Source organism: Pelodiscus sinensis, chromosome 2, assembly GCF_052426305.1.
Source record: "Pelodiscus sinensis isolate ZL-2025 chromosome 2, ASM5242630v1, whole genome shotgun sequence".
Lineage (NCBI taxonomy): Eukaryota > Metazoa > Chordata > Testudines > Trionychidae > Pelodiscus > Pelodiscus sinensis.
This window is the reverse complement of record NC_143053.1, coordinates 131,548,617-131,571,432: the sequence shown is the minus strand read 5'-3', so window position 1 is coordinate 131,571,432 and position 22,816 is coordinate 131,548,617. Positions and strand designations below refer to the sequence as shown.

General features: G+C 45.8%; 1 protein-coding gene across 4 annotated transcripts in view; it reads right to left on the bottom strand.

Moving 5' to 3' along the window:
- The window catches only part of CDH18 (cadherin 18), a 1,008,237-nt gene that overhangs the window by 387,732 nt on the left and 597,689 nt on the right, over nt 1-22,816 (bottom strand). Inside the window, exon 1 of one of the 4 annotated variants that reach the window (XM_089776421.1) lies at nt 13,371-14,334. The exons of the other annotated variants lie outside the window; for them this stretch is intronic. The gene's annotated coding sequence lies outside the window, so the exon portion shown is untranslated. Of the gene's footprint in view, nt 1-13,370; nt 14,335-22,816 lie in introns of those variants that run through there. 4 annotated transcript variants of the gene reach the window in all.

Here is a 22,816-nt window from a genome sequence, read left to right as displayed (position 1 = left end):
CCTTTCCGCTTCATGTTAGCATCTCATGGGATCCTACCTTTCAGTTCTCTGAGGGAGTCACAGTCTGCTTTTCTGAAGTCCAGAATGTGTGTTCTGTTACTCTCTTTTCTTCCTTTTGTCTGGATCCCGAAATCTAGCATCTCCTGATTACTGCTTCCCAGGTTTTCACCCACCTCTACTTCCCCTACTAGTTCCTCTCTGTTTGTGAGCAGCAGGTCAAGCTGCGCGTGGCCCTTGCTTGGTTCCTTCAGCACTTGTACCAAGAAGTTATCCCAACATTCTCCAAACATTTCCTGGATTGTCTGTGTACTGCTGTATTGCTCTCCCAACAGATGTCAGGGGGTATGTCTACACTACAAAGTTAGTTCGAACTAACGGATGTTAGTTCGAACTAACTTTCATAGGCGCTACACTAGCACTCCGTTAGTTCGAATTTAATTCGAACTAACGGAGCGCTTAGTTCGAACTAGGTAATCCTCATTCCATGAGGATTAAGCCTAGTTCGAACTAGCTAGTTCGAATTAAGGGGTATGTAGCCCCTTAATTCGAACTAGTGGGAGGCTAGCCCTCCCCAGCTTTCCCTGGTGGCCACTCTGGGCACAACCAGGGAAACTCTATTGCCCCCCTCCCGGCTCCGGACCCCTTAAAAGGGCACGGGTTGGCTATGGTGCCCGTGCCAGGTGCAAGCCTGCCAGCACCCAGCCAGCAGACCCTGCACCTGGCATGGATCGAGCCACCCACCCGATGCCCCCCAGCCCTCCCCCTCTTCCCGGGACCAGGCTGGCAGCTCCCGGGAGCTTTCCCGGGACTGCAAGAGGCGGGCACCCGCCTGGGCTAGTGCGGAGATCGTGGACCTTGTCCACGATCTCCGCACTAGACATAGGAAAGTGGCCAGCTTGGGCAGGATAGCTGCCTGCCTGGCCACCCAGGAGCAGGTGCGCAAGAGAATCAAGGGGGTCCACTGAGACCCCCGACCCTGAGCCCTGAGCTTACAATGGCCGTCCTGGGTCAGACCAAAGGTCCATCTAGCCCAGTAGCCTGTCTGCCGACAGCAGCCAACTCTAGGGACCCTGGAGGGGATGGACCGAAGACAGTGACCAAGCCATTTGTCTCATGCCATCCCTCTCCAGCCTGTCACAAACCTTGGGCAGGGACACCACTCCTAACCCCTGGCTAATACCACTCCATGGACCCAACCTCCATGACTTCATCTCACTTCCCTTTAAACTCTGTTCCAGTTCTAGCCTTCACAGCCTCCTGCAGCAAGGAGTTCCAAAGTTTGACTCTTTGCTGTGTGAAGAAGAACTTTCTGTTACTAGTTTGAAGCCTGCTACCCATTCCTTTCCTTTGGTGTCCTCTAGTCCTTCTTTATGGGAACTAATGAAGAACTTTTCTGTATGCACCCTCTCCACCCAATTCCTGCTTTTAGAGCCTCTATCCTGTCCCCCCTCAGTCTCCTCTTTTCTAAGCTGAAAAGTCCCAGTCTCTTTAGCCTCTCTTCATATGGGACCTGTTCCCAACCCCTGATCATTTTAGTTGCTCTCCCCTCTCCCAGCCTCTCTCTTCCCCTCTCCCACCTCCTTTTCCCAGTCTCCCCCAGTTTTGTTCAATAAAGACAGATTCCATTTTGGAAGACACGTTATCTTTATTTTGTACATCAAGAAGAGGGGCTAGGGAAGGGTAAGTGGAAGGAGGTGAGGGAGGAATGGGGTACGAGCCCCCAATGGGGAGGACTGGGCTGGCTCTGCGGGCTTCTGGGGGTGGAAGCTCTCCTGCAGCCCCCCAATTGCCCACTCTCCCCAGATGGCAGCCTGCGGCAAATGCAGCCGGTCTGATGGCCGAGTGCTGTGATATGCCCAGTGTGGGCACTCAGGGCACTCCAAGCCAGGACTGCTTTGCAAGCGGGGCACCCCTGAGAACTGTCTGTCCGGGGTGGAGGTCGGGACCCTTTAAGCACAGGCCTCGGCTAGTCTGAGACAGCATCTCTACGCTCTAAGTCCTCCTCTGATGCCCTGCCGGCACTGCTTCCGGCCATCCTTAACCCCACTTCAGGGTCCACTTAATGTGGACGTGCTAGTTCGAATTAGCAAAACACTAATTCGAACTAGTTTTTAGTTCTAGATGCGTTAGTTCCAATTAGCTTAGTTCGAATTAGCGCTGTAGTGTAGACATACCCAGGGTTATTAAAGTCCCCCATGAAAACCAGGGCCTGTGATATGGAAGCTTCTCTCAGTTCTCTGAAGAAAGCCTCGTCTTCCTCATCCACCTGATCCGGTGGTCTATAGCACACACGAACCACAACATCACTCCTGTTGCTTCTACCTCCAACTTAACCCATAGGCTGTGTCTAGACTGGCCAGTTTTTCCGGAAAAACTTGCCACCTGTCTACACTGGCTGCTTGAATTTCCGCAAAAGCACTGACTTCCTACTGTAAGAAATCAGTGCTTTTTCTGGAAATACTATGCTGCTCCCGTTCAGGCAAAAGTCTCTTGTCAGTGTAGACAACTGAGATTTATTTTCCGCAAAAAAGCGCATCTAGATTGGCCACGGACGCTTTTCCGCAAAAAGTGCTTTTGTGGAAAAGTGTCCGTGCCAATCTAGACGTGCTTTTCCGAAAATGCTTTTAACGGATAACTTTTCCGTTAAAAGCATTTCCGGAAAATCATGCCAGTCTAGACGTAGACATAGACTCTCAAGAGGCTTTTCTCTCTCTACATACTGGAGCTCTGAGCAATCATACTGCTCTCTTACATACAGTGCAACTCCTCCTCCTTTTCTCCCCCGCCTGTTCTTCCTCAACAATTTATACCCTTCCATGATAGTGCTACAGTCATGTGAGTCATCCCACCAAGCCTCCATTATTCCAAGCAAATCATAGTTCTTTCACTGGGCCAGGGCTTCTCATTTTTCTTGTTTGTTTCCCAGGCTTCTTGCATTTGAATACAAACATTTGAGGACAAACACCTTAGATAACAGTTGATTGCCCTACCTTCTCCATTCGAATCAGGGGTCCTCCTTTGTTGCTCGTTCCTCCTTGTGTTTCTTCCCAGTATCTGACTTCCCCACTTACCTCAGAGCTTTCGTCACTGTCCCCCAACTAAACTAATTAAAAGTACTCCTCACTACGTTTGCAAGCCTGCCCGGGAAAATGCTCGTTCCTCTCTTGGTTAGGTGAATCCAATCTCTTCCTAGCAATCCTTGTGCCCAGAACAGAGTCCCATAGTCGAAGAAACCAAAGCCCTCTCTCCAACACTACCTGTGCAACCATGCATTTACTTCCTCGATTTTACAATCCCTACCTGGACCTTTGCCTTCAACAGGGAGGATGGATGAGAATTCCACTTGTGCTTCAAACTCCTTGATCTTTCTCCCCAGTGCTACATAATCTGCAGTGATCCCACTCAAAGTCATTCTTGGCCGTAACATTAGTTCCCACATGGAGAAGTAGGAAGGGGTAGTGATCTAAAGGTTTGATCAGTTTTGGAAGACTCTCAGTCACATCTTGAATTCAAATTCCTGGTAAGCAGTAAAATTCTCAAGATTCCAGGTCTGGACGGCAGATGGATTACTCAGTCCGGGTATGTCTACACTACCCCCCTAGTTCGAACTAGAGGGGGTAATGTAGTCATACGGATTTGCAAATGAAGCCTGGGATTTAATTTCCCGGGCTTCATTTGCATAAAGCCGGCCGGTGCCATTTTTAAATGCCGGCTAGTTCGGACCGCGTGCTGTGTGGCTACACACAGCACGAACTAGCTAGTTCGGATTAGGCTTCCTAATCCCAACTAGCTGTACACCTCGTTCCACCAGCTCAAAGCATTGCCTGTAGTGCAATCAGCCTCTAATGCAATCAGCTCCAAATGACTAAGCAGCAGTTCTACAGAAAAGGACTTGGGCATTACTGTGGATGAGAAGCTGGATATGAGTCAATAGTATGCTCTTGTAGCCAAGAAGGAGAATGGCATATTAGGGTGCATTAGGAAGAGCATCGCCAGCAGATCTAGACAAGTGAATATTCCCTTTTATTCAGCACTAATGAGGCCATATCTGTAGTACTGCATCCAATTCTGGGACCCTCATTACAGAAAGGATGTGGATGCATTGGAGAAAGTCTAGTGGAAGGAAACAAAAATGATTAGGGGGTGGATCACATGACTTACAAGGAGAAGCTGAGGGATTTAGGCTTGTTTAGTCTGCAGAAGAGAATAGTGAGGAGGGATTTGATAGCGGCCTTTAACTACCTTTGGAGGGGGGTACCAACGTTGATGGAGATAGTCTGTACTCAATAGTAACAGATGACAGAACAAGGAGTGATGGTCTCAAGTTACAGTGGGAGAGGTCTAGGTTAGATATTAGGAAAAACTATTTTACTAGGAGAGTGGTGAAGCACTGGAATGGGTTTCCTACAGAGATGGTGGAATCTCCATTCCTTGAAGTTTTTTAAGTACTGGTTTGATAAAGCCCTGACTGTGATGATTTAGTTTGGGTTGGCCCTGCTCTGTGCTAGAGGTTGGACTTGATGACCTCCTGAGATGTTTTCTAAGGCTATAATTCTATGAAAATGATGAGCACTGGACTAAAGCCACAAAGTAGCTCTCAAACAATATGGATATCAACAGGCACACTTCAGGCAATGCTAGCATTGGAGACCAAGCAGCTGTGCAACTGCCTTCCCCGTAGTTAGTGTCCCAAAACTCTTTCCATTCACTCCCTGTCTCCACCAACATATTTTGGCCAGCATCCTGTCCCCAGTTAGCACCCACTACACTTCACACCTGCCCCTTCACCATCTAGCCCTGCATACTCCCAAGGACACTCAATATAATCAACCCGTGTCTTTGTGCAGTTTAGCCCTGCTGAACTGCAGGCCCTATTGCAAGCATATCAGATGGCAGGGCAGCATACACAATCTGTAAATGTCCTGGGGCATCACTTCCTGCCTTCCCCCCTCCCTCTCACAAGGTACATATTGTGTCATGTTGCGTTTGCATTCCACATTGGTTGTTTCTTAACAATGAAATTCTTGGGTTTGAAAGCAATCTTTATTTCATCACATGAAAGCAAGCCAGAAGACCTCAGCAAAGCAACAGGTAGTTTTGTACTAAGCACATTATATGGACCAATCAGAATCACCCAGTAACAATCCAATGCATGGCAACAAATATTGCTGATTTTCAGCATAAAATTGTTACCTCAAGTCATCTCTGATCCTGGTGCTCCTTTAATAGCCCTGGTCTCAGGCTGTTCAAACTCAGCCTCAGCAGTCCAGCCATGAGTGAAGCTTTCACCCTTTTGTTCACAAATATTATGGAGGATTCAGGATAAGCATAGGGATGGTGTTATTTGCCAGTTCAACCTGCCCATACAAACATCACCAGCATGCTTTTAAATGGCCATGAATACACTCCACAGTCATTCTGCATCTGCTCAGCCTGTTGTTGAACTGCTTCTTGCTGCTGGCCAGGCTCCCTGTGTATGCCTTCATGATCCACGGCAAGCAGGACTGCAAGGATCACAATGGGTATTTCAACTTTCCCTAGAGTGATCTTCTGGTCTGGGAAGAAAGTCCCTGCTTATAGCTTCCTGAGCAGACTGGTGCGCCAAAAAAATGCATGTGGCATGTACCTTTCTGGACCATCTCACATTAACATCCATGAAACACTCATAGTAGTCCACAAGCATCTAGAGAACCACAGAGAAATACCACTTATTGTTAATGTACTGAGATACGAGGTGGCCTGGTGTTAGAATGGGAATATGTGTGCATCTATCACCCTTCTGCAGTTAGAGAAACCCATGTGTGAAAAACTATCCACAATTTCATGCACGTTTCCCAGAGTCATGGTCTTTTGGAGCAGGATATGATTGATGGCCCTGCACACTTCCATCAACATGACTCCAGAGGTCAACTTTCCACTACAAACTGATTGTAACTGATTGGTAGCTGTCTGGAGTAGTCAGCTTTCACAGTGCAATTATCACATTCTTCTCCACTGGCAGAGCTAGGGTTGTCAGATGGTTGAAACAAAAATACCAAACATCTTCCACCCCCCCCCCCAAAAAAAACCAGGAAAAAATTCTGTTGAAGGGGGAGACCAAAGTTGTTGAGCAAAAAAAAAAAAAAAAAAAGACTCCAATAGGAACAGAGGAACAGCTGAGCACTAAAACCCAGGAGCAGCCATTTTGTGCCGCCAGCCTCAAGGAAGCAGGTAAGCATGGGGCTGGAGTCGGAGGGCTGGGGGTATTGAGGGCTGGGGGAGGGGCGGGCAGGAGGCCAGGCACTGAGTGTTTGTAGGGTTGCCAGGTGCCTAGCATTTTTGCCTCCTGGCCGGGGAAAAATTCTGAAAATACCGGACACGTCAGGTGTCCGGTATTCTTTGAATTTTTTTTACTGGACAGGAGGCAAGAATACCAGACTGTCCGGGTGAATACCGGAAACCTGGCAACCCTAGACAGAGCAGCCTTTGTCCATGTGTCTCTGCTTCACAGGGAGGTGGTGAGCTCATTACACTATCTCATAAAAGTAGCTGTCCTCACCTGAAAGTTCTACAGCCACTACTTATCATCCCAGAATTGCCTAGCATTGTGATCCCAGCACTCAGTGCTTGTTTCATGAGCTCCAACATGGTGTTCCACTGTTATTAGCACTTCCATGCTGACTTATTGTCCTTTTGTTGATTAAGGAATATCTCAACTGCCATTCATGATTGTTCATGAGACCTATCAAGGATCCATTCCCACAGATTGAGGAGGCAGAACACACAGCACAAAAGTTGTTGAAAGATGGCTCATTGGCATTTTTCCTTGTAAACCATGCACGTGTGCTATAGAAATTAGTGAGAGCCAAAAGATTATGGGTATTTCTACATTACAGAGTTAGTTCGAACTAACTTTCATAGGCGCTACACTAGCGCTCCGCTAGTTCGAACTTAATTCGAACTAGCGGAGCGCTTAGTTTGAACTAGGTAAACCTCATTGTACGAGGATTAAGCCTAGTTCGAACTAGCTAGTTCGAATTAAGGGGTGTGTAAACCCTTAATTCGAACTAGTGGGAGGCTAGCCCTCCCCAGCTTTCCCTGGTGGCCACTCTGGCCAACACCAGGGAAACTCTATTGCCCCCCTCCCGGCCCCGGACCCCTTAAAGGGGCACGGGTTGGCTACGGTGCCCGTGCCAGGTGCAAGCCTGCCAGCACCCAGCCAGCAGACCCTGCACCTGGCACGGATCAAGCCACCCACCCGATGCCCCCCAGCCCTCCTCCTCTTCCCGGGACCAGGCTGGCGGCTCCCGGGAGCTTGCCTGGGACCGCAAGAGGCGGGCACCCGCCTGGGCTAGTGCGGACATCGTGGACTTCGTCCACAATCTCCGCACTAGGCACAGGAAAGTGGCCGTCTAGGGCAGGAGAGCTGCCAGCCTGGCCACCCAGGAGCAGGTGTGCATGAAAATCAAGGGGGTCCACTGAGACCCCCGACCCTGAGCCCTGAGCTTAAAATGGCCGTCCTGGGTCAGACCAAAGGTCCATCTAGCCCAGTAGCCTGTCTGCCGACAGCGGCCAACTCTAGGGATCCTGGAGGGGATGGACCGAAGACAGTGACCAAGCCATTTGTCTCGTGCCATCCCTCTCCAGCCTTCCAGAAACCTTGGGCAGGGACACCACTCCTACCCCCTGGCTAATACCACTCCATGGACCCAAACTCCATGACTTGATCTCACCTCCCTTTAAACTCTGTTCTAGTTCTAGCCTTCACAGCCTCCTGCAGCAAGGAGTTCCACAGGTTGACTCTTTGCTTTGTGAAGAACAACTTTCTGTTACTAGTTTGAAGCCTGCTACCCATTCCTTTCCTTTGGTGTCCTCTAGTCCTTCTTTATGGGAACTAATGAAGAACTTTTCTGTATGCACCCTCTCCACCCCACTCATTCTTTTAGAGACCTCTATCCTGTCCCCCCTCTGTCTCCTCTTTTCTAAGCTGAAAAGTCCCAGTCTCTTTAGCCTCTCTTCATATGGGACCTGTTCCCAACCCCTGATCATTGTAGTTGCCCTCCCCTCTCCCACCCTCTCTCTTCCCCTCTCCCACCTCCTTTTCCCAGTCTCCCCCAGTTTTGTTCAATAAAGACAGATTCCATTTTTGAACACAATTGTCCTTTATTTTGTACTTCAGGAAGGGGGGCTAGGGAGGGGTAAGCGGAAGGAGGTGAGGGAGGAATGGGGTACGAGCCCCCGATGGGGAGGACTGGGCTGGCTCTGCGGGCTTCTGGGGGTGGAAGCTCTCCTGCAGGCCCCCAATTGCCCGCTCTCCCCAGATGGCAGCCTGCGGCAAGTGCAGCCGGTCTGACGGCCGAGTGCTGTGATGTGCCCAGTGTGGGCACTCCGGGCACTCCAAGCCAGGACTGGTTTGCAAGCAGGGCACCCCTTAGAACTGTGTGTCTGGGGTGGGGGTCGGGTCCCTTTAAGCGCAGCCCTCGGCTAGCCTGAGACAGCATCTCCACGCTCTAAGTCCTCCTCTGATTCCCTGCCGGCACTGCTTCCGGCCATCTTTAAGCTCTGTTCAGGGTCCACTTAATGTGAACATGCTAGTTCGAATTAGCAAAACGCTAATTCGAACTAGTTTTTAGTTCTAGACGCGTTAGTTCGAATTAACTAATTTGAATTAACTAATTCGAACTAAGTTAGTTCGAATTAGCGCTGTAGTGTAGACATACCCTATGGAACTCCAGCTTGCCAGTTTACAGTCACTTTGTAGAGTGGAACCATACTCTGAACAGGAACTGAAACACGAACTGTGAACAATAACTTTTTTCTTTTAAAAATCTACAAATTATAACTGACTCTTATTAAAGCTCTTTGCTTATGTCAGGTTAGGACATATGTTGTCGACGGAATCTCTCTGAATGATATCCTGCTGCTGCCTCCACAGATGCTGTTCCATCTCCCAAGACCACTCATGCACCATGAATAGTGCCATGAGGAGAAGGTGAAGTGCTCCTTCACCTTCAAGCAGCACTGCATTGGCATCCAACATCTTGGTCCATCACTGTAGCAGCCAAGTGAATGCTCTCACTCAGCTAATATCATTCATAAAGGCAGCATTTATGCCTCATCCAGCACTGATTATAGCTGTGAGTAACCTTCCTCATTAGGCACTGCAGTAGCTATTCACTGCCTCTGACCTTTACTATGATTCTGTCATATGGAGTTCCAGCAGCTCTCTCTCTCCAGCATAGAAATAGATGACTAAATGAAGACATGATAGAACATCTATAAAATCATGAATAGAGAAGTGTTATTCACCCTTTTCCAGAAGACTATATTGTATTTCTCTCTCTTCTTTTCATAAAAAATCCCCCAACTATCACAAAAAGACTAGGTTGACACTACAAAGAAATGTCGGAAAAAGATATGCAAATTGAGGTTCTCAATGTGCATATCTTTTTCCACTTTTCTTTCAAAAGAGGCTTTTCCAAAATTTGGCCCATCTACATGGGGCCAAATTTCAGAAAAACCTCTTCTTTCAACACATCCCTTCTTCCTCATACAATGAGGATTACAGGGATGGCAAAAGAACGCATCTGGTTTTTCGGAAATTGTTCCAAAAAAGCAGACACATTTCGTGGACATGGCATAGCTTTTCTGGGATACCTATCCCGGAAAAACTCTGCAGTTTAGACATAGCCAAAGTAATGAACAGGCAGCATCTTTAACACATACAAGGAAGTAAAATTACAAACAGCACACTACTAATGCATGAAAAATAAAAAGCCCAGGCTCTCCCACTCCACCAGTCTCAGACTCAGAGCCCTTTGAGGGCTATCCATCATTTGATAAGCAGGGATATTTAAAGTTGCCCTCCCTGGGCCTCTTCCTATTCACTCCTCCAGTTGTGATTGTCCTAAAGTTGCTGTCTGGGTTAAGGTGACGAGAAAGGCATCCACTCACCACAAAGTAAATTCTTGTGACTGAGTGTTGTGACTTTGTTCTCTTTGGCTATGTCTACATTGCATCCCTCTTCCACAAAAGCCTATGCAAATGAAGCATGGATTAGCATATTGCCACATTTCATTTGCATAATTAATTAGGGACCATTTTTGCATAAGAGGCTTTTGTGCAAAAAGAAGCCATCTACACAGTGTCTTTCTGTGTAAAAACTCCCTCTTGTGCAAGAGCCGTTCTTCCTGAAAAAATGAGGAAAAACGGCTCTTGTGCAAGAGGGGGCTTTTGTGCAAAAAGGAGCCATCTACACAGCTCCTTTTTGCACAAAAGCCTCTTGCGCAAGAACGGCCCCTAATTAATTATGCAAATGAAGTGTGACAATATGCTAATCCATGCTTCATTTGCATAGGCTTTTGAGCAAGAGGGATGCAATGTAGATGTATCCTGTCTCTCAAACAGCAATTGCCATCTCCTGCAGTATGGCCTACCCTCCTGGGTCAGATCAATCCTGGGCTTTCCCCTGTTGCAGTTGTCTAATACAAATAAAGGAGGAATGACAAAATGTAGAGTCCATTTGAGAGAGAGGAGACTGCTTCCTTCTCAGTCTGGCTCTGGAGCAGGTCCTCCGTTTCCACAGGGAGGGACATATTGGAAGTCAGGGTCGGCCCGAGCCATTCATGTGCCCCAGGCTCCAGGAGCACGGCGCTGTCCCTGGATGCCCGGCGCATGTGCGGCCCCACCCCCACCCGATCCGGCAGCCCCGCGTGGCACCCCCTACAATGCGGGGCCCCAGACAGTAGCCCAGTCAGTCCGTAGCTTGGGCGAGCTCTGTTGGAAGTTGTAAAGAGAAATTCTGCTTTTTTTCTCAGCTCTTCCCTGCTGATGTTTCAATTTGCAAGTTTGCTTTTTTCTGATCTGACACCAAAAGTGCTACAACCCTGCCTTTTAACTCTTTTTACAAGTGTGGTAGGAAGGCCTCTGTGGATGGGAGGGGAGCGCATGGAGCCCCCCTAGCTGCTTCTCTGACTAGGAGGCAGAGACACATGTTGGCTGCTTCCCAGGAGCCGTCTGAGCACCACCTCTCAGACCCCACACTCCAAATTCCCTCCTGCACTATAAACCCTGTCCCATCCCTGAGCCCTCTCCCACACTCCAAACCTCTAAACCCTAGACAGGAGCCTCCTCCTGCAACCTAAATCCTCATTTCTGGCCTCATTCCAGAGCCCACACCCTTAGCCAGAGCTCACACTCTAACCCACTGTCCCAGTCTATTGAAAATGAGTGAGTGATCAAGGGTGAGAGAGAGCAAGTAGTAAAAGGCGGGAGAATGGAGTGAGCAATGGTCATGGGATTTGAAGAAGATTTGTGGCAGGGAAGGGACAAGGGTGTTTGGTTTCCTGTAATTAGAAATTAATGAATCAAACTGTGCTATGGAATCTATCTGGATAGAAACTATGCTTGAAGGATAAGAAGTTATCAGTAGAAATATACAGCTGTCTACTTGAGCAGGATGGTGACAGTGATTGTGAAATGCACAGGGAAGATAGAGAAGCTACAAAACCAGAAATGCAATAATAATGGGGGATTTCTACTGGTGACTGCATACACGTCACCTCAGGGTTTAATGCAGAGATAAAATTTCTAGACACTGTAAATGATTTCTTGGAGCAATTACATGAAGAGAGGCAATTCCTGATTTAGTGCCAAGTGTGCTCAAGTTCTGGTATAAGTAGGGTTGCCAGACATTCAGTATTGACCCAGACAGTCTGGTATTTTCGCCTCCTGTCCAGTAAAAATAATCAGAAAATACTGGACACCTAAAATGTGTGATATTTTCTGATTTTTTTCCCAGCCAGGAGATGAAAATAGAGGGTGCTTACTTGGTTTCGCAGGGGAGCTGTCTGGCCCGAAGCAGGAAGACATTAGGGCCAAAAAGCCCCAAAAGCATTCTCGGGGTCTTTTTTTTTTTCTCAACAATTTTGGTCTCCCCCTTTTTTTTCTCAACAGGATTTTTCCCCCCTTTTTTTTGTTTTTTTTGGGGTGGGGAGTGTTCGGTATTTTTGGTTAAACCATCTGGCAACCTAGGTATAAGAATACCTAGATCAACTGCTCAGTAATAGTGATCATAAACTAATTAAATTTAACATCTTTGTAGAGGAGAATGAATATGGACATATATATATATATATATATATATATATATATATATATATATATATATATATGGCCACAAAGCACCATAGTAGTATTTAACTTTACAAAGTGGAATTAAACAAGAATGAGTACACTAGTGAGATAGAAATTAAAAAGAGCAGTTACAAAGGTATCTGCAAGCAGCATGGAGGTTACTTTAAACATCATAATAGAGGAGGAGAATAAGTGTATACCCCCAAATAAAAACAGACAGTAGGAGGACGAGAAAAACGGCACAATGGCTAAATAGTAAAAATAACAGAATAATGGAAGCCATTAGAGGTTGACTGGCATCCTTAAAATTTGGAAGTCACATCTTAGTGAGACAAATAGGAAAAATAAAAATTGCTGGAAAAGCAATTATACAAGTATAATAAGGCAGGCCAAGAAAGAATTTGAGAACTAACATTAAAAAAGCAAAAACTAACAATATTTTAAAAGTTTTCAAGATAAACACTCTACTGTATTAAAGTATCACACCTAAATTAAAAAGTACCATGAATCCTGATTACAGTGGGGTTTCTAAGGAAATTGTTTTTTCAATAGTGTGTGCTGATTTTGGTTATAGGCTGATTCCCATAGATTGAACACAAATCCATTTACTTCCTACAAGCTGATTCACAGAGCTAAAGCCAAATCTGTGCATTTGTATACAGTAATCCACTAGCTGATGTACAGGCAGTCCCCGACTTACGTGGATCCGACTTACGTCGGATCCCTAGATACGAACGGGGGTGAGGCAACTGCCGCACATGCGCAGCAGCATCCCCGGGGCTCGCTCACGTGGATCCTGGGATCCATCTCCTCCTCCTGCCGGCTCTGACTGGTCTCCGCCTGCAGCAGCAGCTGGCCTAGGGAATGGGGTCCCGCAGAGCTGCTGGGCGGAGGAAACGTGCCTCCCCAAGTCCGCTGCCAGCCGCGGTCTCGCAGCCTGCCCCCCGGTCGCCGGCCAGCCTCAGCCCGTCTTCCCCCTCCACCCTCCTTCTTCCCCCTCCACCGCTCTATACATGCCGGGGCTCGCTCACACGTGGAGCCTAGGTGCAGCAGCAGCAACTGGCCGTAGGGAATGGGGTCCTGCAAAGCGGAGGAAACGCACCTCCCCAAGTCCGCTGCCAGCCGCGGTCTCGCAGCCTGCCCCCCCGGTCGCTGGCCAGCCTCAGCCCGTCTTCCCCCACCACCCCCCTTCTTCCCCCTCCACCCCCCTTCTTCCCTCTCCACCCCCCCTCTATACATCCCAGAGGCTCACTCACCTGGATCCTAGGATCCACCTCCTCCTCCTCGGGCTGGCTCCTCCGGCTCTGGCTTCTGCCTGCAGCAGCAACTGGCCACTGGGAAAGGTGTCCCGCAGAGCTGCCAGCGGAGGAAAAGTGCCTCCCCATGCCTGCTGCGGCCTCGCAGCCTGCATGCCCTCCTTCCCCCAGCAACAAGGTGCCCTCCTCCCCCAACTAACAAGCTGCCTCCCTCCCCCCAGCAACCTGGCTGCCCCCGGCAACAGGCTGCCAAATCAGCGGACAAAAGCAGCCTCTCCGCCCCCTATTATTCCCACCTTTCCCCTCCTCCCCCTATACATGCTGGGCTCCCTGGGCAAACAAAGACTCCACCAAAACAAACAAAGTGCTGGCCTCATTGTGTTAGCAAAAAAAGGACCCTCCTCCTAGAACCCTGGGTGGTGTGTGGAAATAAAGCTATTAGCTCAAAGCATGGTGCAGAGCTGTTTGGTATTTGATGAGTTACTCCTTTAGTCCTGAGTTTGTCACAGGGACAGAAATAGATGTGAAATCTTCTGAACAGGGGAACAGACAGCAAAACAAACATGAGAGGGGAGTTAACCTTTCCCTATGCTATCCAAAACTAAAAAAAATGTTTGGCTAGAGTTTCCCCTACAATATGTACCAGTTCCGACTTACATACAAATTCAACTTAAGAACAAACCTACAGTCCCTATCTTGTACGTAACCCGGGGACTGCCTGTATATGGAGAGCTTCCTACATTTAACTGTTTTCATATGTGTAAGATATAAATTTGATCTTTTCCATCTTAGAACTTTCTACTGATCACTTGAATCATCAGTAATTCTTGGATATATGTTGTCAATTTATGAAATTGATCATTCTTTGATAGAGACAGAGCTTCCCACAGTATCTTTCATGATGTTCCAAATGTTTCCTTCTTCTTTCCCCTGTGCTTACCTGAATGTCCATTTCTCAGTCATTTTCAGTATCCTAAGTCTTCTGAAAGCAAATTCCTCTCTGAGAGAAGGAAGTGTGTCACCCAGAGTCTTGCACAATTGCAATGTGGCCCTTCCTTTTTCTTTCCACTTTTTTCGTATCTTGATGGCCTTTCTTTAGGCCCTTTCAGTATCACATTATCTCTCACTAAGGGTACGTCTAGACTACAGGCTTTTGTCGACAGAAGTTTTGTCGACAGATACTGTCGACAAATCTTCTGTCGACAAAGAGCGTCTAGACTACATTCAGTTCTGTCGACAAAGTAAGCTGCTTTGTCGACATGGCAGTGTCGACGCAAAGGACAGTTTAGATGCAATAATGCCTTCTGTTGACAGAACTCTGTCGACAGAAGGCGTTATGCCTCGTAAAATGAGGTTTACCAGCGTCGACAAAACTGCTAAGTTCTGTTGACGTTATGTCGACAGAACTCAGCGGTAGTGTAGACGCAGGTTTAGTTTTGTCAACAAAAGTCCACTTTTGTTGACAAAACCCTGTAGTCTAGACACACCCTAGGGGTACGTCTAGACTACATGCCTCCGTCGACGGAGGCATGTAGATTAGACAGATCGGCAGAGGAAAATGAAGCCGCGATTAAAATAATCGCGGCTTCATTTAAATTTAAATGGCTGCCCCGCTCTGCCGATCAGCTGTTTGTTGGCAGATCGGGGCAGTCTGGACGCGCCGCGCTGACAAAGAAGCCTTTCTTGATCGGCACAGGCATGTAGTCTACACACACCCTAAATGTTCAATCATTGTTCATCTTTCTCAAATTTTCTTTCACTTTTTTATGCTATCTATCTATCTTTGGTTCATCATCCCTGTTGTTTGCATTCTTACTCTCTTTTTATTCCACCCTTCATTCTCTCCTTTCCATTTTCCCCAAGCTTTTCTCTCACAGTTCATTCCATGTGTTATACCTGTCCACTCCACCTACCCATGGCTTTATGATACAGTTGATAATAGCCAAAACAAGCGCATTAAGTAATGCATAACGTAGATTTTCTACGGTCACATGTTAAATGAAAGGTATGTGTTTATCTGGTTTGGAAGTGTTTTTAACATTTCATAAAAGAGAAACAGTATGAACTCATTTAATTCTCATTTTCCAATCAGTATGTTACTGAAGTTCCCATGCTCTTTTCAACCATGCAGTAGCATTTAGAGGCACAGATTGTGATAAATCTATTTAGCATTTGTTCACATCATTTGACATTAATCTAGCTGTCTCCTGACATATTCGAACATTCTAAAACTGACTACCATTAAATAAACCTTTTCATTTGATCCCCTGTTTTAGTTCCTTAAACAAACAAACACAAACGAACAACCCACAATGCCTTCGTCACAACAAAACAAATACCAACCCAAGTCCCAGGATAGGAAAGATTCAATCCTGGAATTATAAGAATTTCTATACATAAAATTAACAGAATTTCAAGTCTAATCCCTCATGATGTTGCAGATTATGAGAATGGGGAATTTTATACCATTGGAAAAAGTATTTCTATCTTTTCATACTCAGCACTTGGTCCTAGGCTTGAAAGTTGCTGAGATATTAGACTATAATGTCATGACTTTTTTATATAGAAAACTTATGTGATTTATTTATTTTAATTGACATATTTAATTGATATATTTTAATTGATGTATTTAATTATACATTTTTTCTTTTCTTTATAGTCCTATATATGTAAAATACATCTTCCTTTAACTGGTGGAAGGTTAATATAACAGGGTCCAAAATACCTTAAATCATGTTAAAATAGTTTTTTAAATTATCTGGCATACATAGAATGCCTGATTATGTGCTTTTGTATAAAGCATTTTTAAATTCCACATACATGGTAGTCATGTCAAGCCATGCTGATAGAACCTTTGTATCAGAACACACCATATTGAAGTTCCCATAAAAACAATTGTATAGGCAATGGACATAAAGATATTAAGCAATACTTGTTATGGACCCTTTCATATGTAATTTGCTCACCACAATTGAATGTGGTAGGACTTCATCTGACTAGCACGAGGAAAAGGTATAAAGACTCCTTTAAAGCAGTACTGGCCTAAATGTCAAAATCAAAATCAGCACATGCATGGGAATCATTTCAGTTTCAGCTGAACTTCAGTTTCTAGTGAAAATATTTTACCAGCGCTAGTTCTGGAAGAGAGCAAGAAATCAGTGGGCAGAATGCAGGTGAAGGAATCAACAGTATACAAGAAATATCACAAAGTTCTATAATTGTTTATCTGATTGTCACCACCATTATGTTTTTGTGAGTATATATGCATGGCACTCTATACGCAGACAAAGAATGGAAGAAGGGGTATCTGTATTTAGATATATAAACATCTGCTAAAATTAGTCATCAAATTTAGAGTTACTTTGCACGGGGAGTGGGGGGATTTAGGATTCAGGAATTTCATGGGCCCACCTTAATTACTGCTCAGCTAGGCTGCACATCTTCCTGTTCGTGAAGAATACCTATTGCACATTTCCATGTTGGCACTGATTCCAAGAGAGCTCATTAAAGCCCTGCTGCCACACTAGACAGTAACCATGCAACAATAATGATTTCCAGCAATGTTAGTAGAACTTTTGCACATCATCTTATTTTATTATTTATTTTAATTTTAACTCACTGTGACAATCTCTGGAGATACTCAACTCATTTTAATGAGGGCTCCCAGGAGACAAGTCTGCTCTTCAGTACCATATATCATTATAACACCAAAAAAAAGCAAGTCACTACATCTAAACAAGAATGTTAAACAGTCAACATCTTAAAGCATCAGCTTAACCAACAACTAAAAGGGATTTTAAAAGTTCAATCCTATGTATGTTTAGATGTATTTTCTTCCGTCTTATCTTAACAATTCAGACTCTTCGTGCCTTTATGATTTTATTACTAAAAAGCTAGGCCTGGCCATGAATGCTTAGGGAGACACGCAATGGATTTTTATTTAAAGTGGGAATGAGCTCTCAGACTTTAATTGAAGGAATACGAGAGCTGAATATTTTAACAGTGAAATCTTTTCTCCTGAGTGTTAATTAAGTATTGTATTTTAAAAGTGTACACTAAAACCAAAGTATTTTAAACAATCTCACTAAAAATTCCTATTTCTTTCAAATGTTCAGTCTCTCATATTGAAAATATTTCTGTGGTCATTCCACAATATTTGTCAAGAACTGGATTTCTAACATAAAAACTGTTATATAAAACTTCCACCCAATCCAGTATAATGTGAATGAAAGACATGTAACTTCTTGTATTATAAGTCATGTCAGTTTCAGCCACTGCAAATCAGTGGCTCTCTGCTGTTGTAAGCCGTGTAACTCTCAGTTGTTCTAAATTATGTCAGTTTCTATTGTAAGTCATGTAACTTCCATGTACTGTTTCAAGTTCTGCAACTTCTTGCAAGCTTTGTAACTTCTAGCTATTGCTTGTACAATCTTTAACCTCTATAACATTCTATCCTGTGACAAGGAAGTGAGTGTGTGTGTGTAAGTGGTGTGAATAGGGTAATGTCTGCACCTTTGTGGAGAGGAGCTATGATGCTAGAGAGAGGAGCCAGGCCTACATGGGGTCTGATTTAATCTTCGCTTGCACATGAGAAAGACAAGAAACCAAGGAACATAAGGAAAATAAGGTCTGGGCAGGCCTCTCAGTGACGGACTTGGACGATATAGTTGGGGTTCACCTGACACTGCACCCCTGTAGCAGCAAGAACAGACTCCGCCAGCCAGCAGACTAGAGGGGGTTTATTGCTTCTCCAGGATACAGCACAGCATAGACGTGATGTGTCTACAGAAGTCTGGGCCAGGATGCCTCAGACCCCCTGAGATGGGGTCCCTGGGCCCCTAGATTCCAGCCCATTCCTTAGACTGGTTCCTTCATGATTCCAGCCCAAGACTGACCCTTCCCCCTAACACTCACTTCCCAAGTTCCCTCCCTGCCCTAACTCGTCTGACTGGTTGGGTCTTTGTCTATGTGACTTAGGCAGCCCACCTGCTGGGCAGTGCTCACAGGCAGAGGCCAGTAGGGGTAATTCACAGCCCACAACCCAAACACAGCAACCAGCAAGGTACTGACACTACATCACAACATGTGGGTGAGTCAGTGGGAATCACAGCTCACAGCGCAGGGGGAACCCGGGTTACAGAGCAGCCAGACCCCTCACTACGCCACACGGACACAGAAAGGGTATGTCTATACTACCACCCTAGTTCGAACTAGCATGGCTAATGTAGGCAACCGAAGTTGCAAATGAAGCCCGGGATTTAAATATCCCTGGCTTCATTTGCATCTTGCCCGGCGCCACCATTTTTAAAGCCCCGGTAGTTTGGACTCCGTGCCCGTGGCTACACGTGGCACGGAGTAGGTAGTTCGGATTAGGCTCTCTAATCCGAACTACCGGTACACCTCATTCCACAAGGAGTAACGGTAGTTCAGATTAAAGAGCCTAATCCGAACTACCTACTCCGTGCCACGTGTAGCCGCGGGCACGGAGTCCGAATTACCAGGGCTTTAAAAATGGCAGTGCCCGGCAAGATGCAAATGAAGCCAGGGATATTTAAATCCCGGGCTTCATTTGCAACTTCGGTTGCCTACATTAACCACCCTAGTTCGAACTAGGGTGGTAGTGTAGATATACCCAAAAAGTGTATGTGACAGGGGCTGCCCAACTCACTTAAAAAGATGAGAGCTTGCAGGCCACAGGTCATACGAATAGCTCGCTGGCCTGCATTGGTGACTGTAGGCAGACACACCAGACCCACCAGGCTTGGCTTCTTCTGCTCTCTCTGCATAGCTCATTATATGTATAAGTGTATGAGTATATGAATGTGTGTGAAGGAGTTCCATTCCCTTTTTGTTTGATCCAATAGAGACATTGAATAAATCAATATGGGTATGTCTACACTACCCCCCTAGTTCGAACTAGGGGGGGTAATGTAGTCATACGGAGTTGCAAATGATGCCCGGGATTTGAATTTCCCGGGCTTCATTTGCATAAAGCCGGCCGGCGCCATTTTTAAATGCCGGCTAAGTCGGACCCCGTGCCGCGCGGCTACACACGGCACGGTCTAGCTAGTTCGGATTAGGCTTCCTATCTGAACTAGCTGTATGCCTTGTGAAACTAGGTGTACAGCTAGTTCGGATTAGGAAAACTAATCCGAACTAGCTAGTCTGTGCCGCGTGTAGCCGTGCGGCATGGGGTCCGACCTAGCCGGCATTTAAAAATGGCGCCGGTCGGCTTTATGCAAATGAAGCCCGGGAAATTCAAATCCCGGGCTTCATTTGCAACTCCGTATGACTACATTACCCCCCCTAGTTTGAACTAGGGGAGTAGTGTAGACATACCCTATAAGTGTAACCCTAGGTTGGTCTATGGAGAAATTAGGTGACATTAGCTGGTGGAGAATATGGGCAGACCACCCACAGGGTACACATTAGAGGTAAGGGGCAACATGGAGAACGAGTCCAGGTAGCTTAGGAACCCCGATATGCCTGCTCCCCCTTCGAGATACATTATAGGAAAGGGGCAACATGGAGTAGAGAGCATGTGTAGGTAGCTTAGGTATCCCGGTTCACCTGCTCCCCCTTCCAGGTTTTGAGCACAATGCCACTGTTTGGAAAACAAAGAGGGAAGAGCCCCCACACTGCCCCTGAATCCACAGTAGAGGGGAAGGTGGTGAAATTTCCCCTACTTCTCTTGTGTGCACAGTCTGAGGGTGTTGACCCATGAGCCAGAGGGGCAGTTTCATCAGGGAACAATATGATGGATGTAGAAGATATGTATAAGAAATATTGTGATTTTTATCATCTAGATTCAAAGGCCAAGGATTGGGCAAGCAGCATGGTTGTTGTGGCAAACTCATGCTTGGCAGTCTGCTGAAGTTGATTATACCTCTGAAATTATGCATGTGAAGAAGGACTTGGAACGGTAAGGGCGGAAGGGTATGTGGAAGGCACAAGCACAATCGGTCAGAGCAAGCTGTCAGCAGCTGGCAAGCTCTGCTGTTAAGGCAATGGAGAGAGCTGAACAGGCTGATGAAGAGAAGGAACAATCTAGGGAATTGGAGGCTCAGGTGGAGTGTTTGCAGAGATTGATGTTAGGGAATCCACTTGGGAGGAAGATCAGAAGTACCGCCAGGATTGAGGACAAAGGCGCCAGTCCAATATGACCCCGAAGATTGGGAGGGGGAGGATATGGTATGACCCAGATCCGGAATGGCTGCCAGATTGGCCGGGAGCTCAGTCAGCTCTAGTGGCAGCTGCACAATGGTAAACTTTTCAGCACGCCCCCCTCCATCCTGGGGAGGGGTCCCTAGAACCATAATTTAGGTAAGCATGCAAGAAATAGCTTTAACCTCCACCAAAATAACTTCTCTGGACCAGAACATTGCAATAAGGGAAGTGATACAGTGTTCCAAATTTACTGGGGACCTCACAAGAAATGGGTCCATCGAGAACAACTTAAACATGTAGGAGGAGGAACCATCCTGATTCCATGCTCCTCCCTATGATAACCCATTGTTTATGACGTATAAGCATTGCAGTGTTTATGATAAAACTTAAAAACCAACAAATAGTCTAGTAGCATATTAAAGACTGATAAAACATGAAGATGGTATCATAAGCTTTATAGCTCGATCATCTAGGGGACCCACGGGTTTTTTAGCAGGCTTCCTGCTTCTAATGTACTTAAAAAACATTTTGTTATTTCTTTTTGAGTTTTTGGCTAGCTGTTCCTCAAAATCTTTTTTTGCTTTTCTTATTACATTTTTACACTTGATTTGACAATGTTTATGTTCCTTTCTATTTATCTCACTAGGATTGGACTTCCACTTCTTAAAAGATACCTTTTTGTCCCTCACTGCTTCTTTTACACGGTGGTTAAGCCACGGTGACTCTTTTTTAGGTCTCTTGCTATGTTTTTTAATTTGGGGTATACATTTAAGTTGGGCCTCTATTATGGTGTCTTTAAAAAGTTTCCATGCAGCTTTCAGGGATTTGGCTCTAGTCACTGTGCCTTTTAATTTCTGTTTAACTAACCTCCTCATTTTTGTGTAATTCCCCTTTTTGAAATTAAATGCCAGGTGCTGGATTGCTGAGGTGTTCTTCCCACCACAGGAATGTTGAATGTTATTATATTATGGTCACTATTCCCAAGCGGTCCAGTAACGGTTATATCCTGGACCTGATCCTGCACTCCACTCAGGACTAAATCGAGAATTGCCTCTCCCCTTGTGGGTTCCTGCACTAGCTGCTCCAAGAAGCAGTCGTTTAAACCATTGAGAAATTTTGTCTCCGCTTCTCTTCCTGAGGTGACATGTATCCAGTCAATATGGGGGTAATTGAAATCCCCCATTATTATAGAGTTCTTTATTTTGGTAGCCTCTCTAATCTCCCTCAGCATTTCAATGTCAGTATCGCTGTCCTGGTCAGGTGGTCGGTAATATATCCCTACTGCTAATTTCTTATTATTGGAGCATGGAATTACTATCCATAGCGATTCTATTGAACATGTTGATTCACTTAATATTTTTATTTCATTTGATTCTACATTATCTTTCACATACAGTGCCACTCCGCCACCCACCCGGCCTGCTCTATCCTTTCTATATATTTTATATCCCGGTATGATTGTGTCCCACAGATTTTCCTCATTCCACCAGATTTCAGTGATGCCTATTATGTCAATCTCCTCATTTAATACGAGGTACTGTAGTTCACCCATCTTATTAGTCAGACTCCTAGCATTTGTGTACAAGTACTTTAGAAATTTGCCACTGCTTATTTGTCTGCCCTTCCCTGATGCATTGGATTCCTTTGTATGCGGTTGTTTGTCTGCTCTGGCCCATGGTTTGCCCTCTCCCTTCCTCTCTTTCTGACTACAGCTTAGAGAATCTCTATCAATGTATTCTCCTCTAAGAGAAGTCTCCTTCCGATTTACGTGCATCTCCGCACCAATCGGCTTTCCCCCATCTCTTAGTTTAAAAACTGCTATATGGCCTTTTTAATGTTTAGTGCCAGCAGTCTGGTCCCACCCTGGTTTAGGTGGAGCCCATCCTTCCTGTATAGGCTCCCCCTGTCCCAAAAGTGTCCCCAGTTCCTAATAAATCCAAACCCCTCTTCCCTACACCATCGTCTCATCCACACATTCAGACTCTGAAGCTCTGCCTGCCTACCTGGCCCTGCGCGTGGAACTGGAAGCATTTCCAAGAATGCCACCATAGAGGTCCTGGTTTTCAGTCTCTTTCCTAGCAGCCTAAATTTGGCCTCCAGGACATCTCTCCTACCCTTCCCTACGTCATTGGTATCTACATCTCTGGTGATAGTTAAGAGTAAAATGTCTATCAGGGATGGTCTAGACAGTATTTGGTCCTGCCATGAGGGCAGGGGACTGGATTTGATTACCTCTCAAGATCCCTTCCAGTCCTAGTATTTTATGATTCTATAAACAC